This window comes from Ursus americanus, chromosome 5, assembly GCF_024610735.1.
Source record: "Ursus americanus isolate L20-20 chromosome 5, mUrsAme1.1.p, whole genome shotgun sequence".
Lineage (NCBI taxonomy): Eukaryota > Metazoa > Chordata > Mammalia > Carnivora > Ursidae > Ursus > Ursus americanus.
The window spans coordinates 44,737,439-44,741,031 of NC_142131.1; the positions used below are offsets into that span (position 1 = coordinate 44,737,439).

At 43.5% G+C, this 3,593-nt stretch overlaps 1 non-coding gene across 1 annotated transcript; it reads right to left on the minus strand.

Annotated features, from left to right (window-relative positions):
- Positions 1–212: 212 nt before the first annotated feature.
- On the minus strand, positions 213–348 carry LOC123790634 (small nucleolar RNA SNORA42/SNORA80 family). The gene has a single exon (XR_006779159.1). It is a non-coding gene; the product is annotated as a small nucleolar RNA SNORA42/SNORA80 family (small nucleolar RNA).
- Between the last annotated feature and the right edge of the window lie 3,245 nt (positions 349–3,593).

Sequence of the window (3,593 nt, forward strand, 5' to 3'; positions counted from 1 at the left end):
CATAAAAATAAAGAAAAGTTCAAATTTGAAGTACTAATAGTCACCCTGAGGTGTGCCCTGGGGAGAGAATAGCTCTGTCACTGCGCAGTGGTAGATGCCTGAGCTGTAGTGCCCTTGGACCTGAGAGGTAGCTGCTCAGAGGACCAGTTTGCACTGCTAAATATACAGCTAAATGTGTGTATTGGCTTCTTCTTCTTCTTTTTTTTTTTTTTAACCCTGAGCCCCCTTCAGTGCTCGCAGCCCACCAGTGAGGAGGCTGGGCAGTGGCTCAGGGCTGCACGCTCCTCTGGCATGGGTACACTATGAGAGGCCCACAGAGAAAGGCTCGCCATCAATCCATCACTGTGCACTTGCACTAGCCTTTAAAAGCATTTCTACAATTGTGACAACTTCCTGATGATTGTCCAATCAGGATGATGGGCACATGGCAGTTTATTGCTCACTTTACTTTTGTGTAGGTTGATGTTTTTTCACAGTAAATACTGGAAAAAAGATTCTGATATAATCACAGCTTATTTTACAACCACAACCACGAAAAGAAGAACATAGATGTATTTTTCCTAACTCCAAGAGGATCTGACAATCCCTTTATGCTCGTTTGAATTAATTGCAATAAGATCAGTTACAATGTTGATGAAGAAATTCGAATTGAACGTCCTGTAACAAACAATGAAGAAATAAAATTTCTCAAAATAAGTAAGATAAGCATCATTGTCTCAAAATTAAGGGTAATATAGCAATAAACCATTGTAGTTAAAAATCAAGATGTACCTGTGGAACTTCTTAAGTGCACATTTGCCAGAAATCAATTTCATCATGATAAGAAACATAATCCGTCAAGAAGAGACCTTCACCCCAACCTGGCTAATGTTTACATTTTTAGTGTCCTCAACACACCTGACTGGTTAATGGAGTCCATCTTTGATCTTTATCTCTGTAACAAGCTGCAATGGCCAGCTCAGAGTTTTGAAACCTTAAAATGTCTGTATCAACATCTCATCTGCCCAAGATTCCTGTTATTGAGACATATGGCATCTCTGGTACAATCTGAAATTCAATTTGATCAAGGCTGACTAGAGCAATTTGAACTTATATACATTTTTCTACTTTCTCTGCTCTAGGTCTGTAACTTGGAGTACCTAAGAGTGGGAAGGCTTGGAAGAGATTAATACTGTGTGAGGAAAGTTTCCCTCTCTTAAATATTCCACACAGCCCCTGTAGGATCATCAGGAGGAGAGGTGGCAGCAGTGGGGTTTCGTGTCAATAATACATGTGCCAGGAAGAAGTGGGCTCTGATCAAACTCCAGAGCCATCTCTACTTGGGTGTGGAAGGCAGACTGTGTAATTCCCTAGGGCTTTCAGACAATTCAGGAATATGGAGTCTTCAATAAAGAGGTACTGAAGTTCCTGCTAAAAGGGCTTATGGACTGTGGGCTCTGCAGTGTCCTGATGCCCCAGGTATGCAGAGCTCCTCCAGCAGAATGCATTTGTGAAATATGGTCAAGGTCTTCTGAGGTTCAAGAGACATCTGTAGGGCAGGGGAATCAAGGAAAGTGGTAATAGTTGGAATAGCTTCTGTGAGGAATAGGAGAAAAATATGATAAAGCATTTACCAAAGGACTGTGGGGCTATGAGAAAGAATAAGCTGAGGTTAGAGAATTTGCATGATTTTCTCAGCAACTTGCATTCAAGGGCTGAGAGGAGGGATGGATGAAGACAGGGATAATGGGAGGCAAAGGGGCAAAGGTGCTGAGATCATTGATGAGACAATGATTGAACAGATAACACGGGTTCTAGGCTGAGTTAAAAAAGGAGAGAAGATGGAAGGGTAGGAAAGTTAGTGGGAAACTCAGGAGGCAGTCCCTGGGGGCTTGACTAGATTGAGGATCAGGTGAAGGAGTAAGATATGGGAGAGCTAGAAAGTTGTGGTCATTGAGCAATTTACTAGAATTCAATATATCAGAGGTGGAGCACGTAGACGTGCAAAGATCTCCAGGTGTGGCTATGGGAGGAGGTAGCTGTTATGGGATAAAGGTCATTGTAGGCATCAAGTCACCATGAAGCTAGAGTGTGGGTGACTAATCCATATGGCTGTTAACACTGATGAAAGATAGCAAAGAAAAAGACTGGCATGAATTTAGGAGAATACTGAAATGTTGGTAGACGACTGGCTGGTTTTGTTTGGGAATATTGGTCCCAGCCTCTACTCTATCTGTTGCATTCTGGCACGTGTTCGCCTGTTCTCTGAGTATTTCCCACCCCACCTACAACCCCATACCCCACCCCACCCACAAAAAATCCTCCCCCCAGAGGCTTCTTGTCATTCTAAATTAGGAAAGAGCAATTGAAAGGTCCTGGACATAAATCTCTCATTAATTCAGAAGAGAACAAAGTGAAAACGACAATAATTAATAAGGAAGATGAATAGTTTATCATAATGAGTCAAGAAATCAGGACATTTATTGCAGGTTTACTTTGTGCTTAGCTTGGAGTTTAAGTGTATCGGCTTTGCTGCTCAGCAGTCCAAAGACCAAATCTGCCACTTCATAGCTGCATGAGCAGGGCGAATATTACTTTACCTCACGAAACTTGAGATTGTTGTCTTAAAATTAAGATAATACCTCCTACTGCATAGAGTTGCTGTGAAGATTAAATGAGATGTTTCTCGTAAAGTATAAAGTACTTAGAATAATCAGTGCTCCATTCCGGCTGGCTGTGATTACCATTCTTCTCCTTCCTCTGCCCTGAAGCATTTTTCTCACAGGCTCCTCTTTCCTCATTCGAGAATGAAGAGAAATCCATCCACATCTAGTGCTTGCCAAGGCATGTGATGGATCCACCTTATTCCAACTCAGGGTTGTGTGCTTCTCTTCCTAGCCTGTGGTTCAGTGATGTTGACGGCTGAGATGCAGTGTGCACACCATGGAAATTTGCACATACTTACAGAATGGGGGAGGGATGGTGGTGGTAGTGGTGGGGTAGTCAGAGTCTATTCACCAGCATACTACTGCCCTTGGGTTTCAGCGTGCGTGTTCCCTTCGCAGGTCCGTAGCTGAACTGCCGGGCAGCTCCTAGCCCATTCCCAGCCTCTTGCGAGTTTTCATCTAGTGAGACTCCCCTGGCCTGAGAATGTGTCTTTTCCTGCCCCCAATATCTATCACCCTCTGACTGGTGGGCTCTGTGAAAAATTATGATTGCCAGACCTTCTATTTTCACAGCTTTCCCTGTCTTGGTGTCTCTACTGTGTTTACACATGAGACGATGACACCTCCAGGATTGCCCCAGTTCCTGCTTAGTTTTTATCATGGAATTCGAATGTTTATTTTTATTTATTTTGGGGGGGGGGCGGCAAAAGCAAGGTTTATTGAGAGTACAAAGCTCCCAAAGGGGGGGAGCCCAAGAGGGTTGCCCAGAATTTGAATGTTTTTAGAAACAGAAGGAAGGGAGGACAGGAGAGAAGGCTTCATCAAACCACGTGGCAGAAGACTGCCTGTGGTCTTTTATTTCTTCACTCAGGACAAGAGGAAGGGTTTTACTGCCTGAGTTCTGGCCCACGAGTGCTGCTATTTTCCACAGTGGCATAGGAGAAGGGA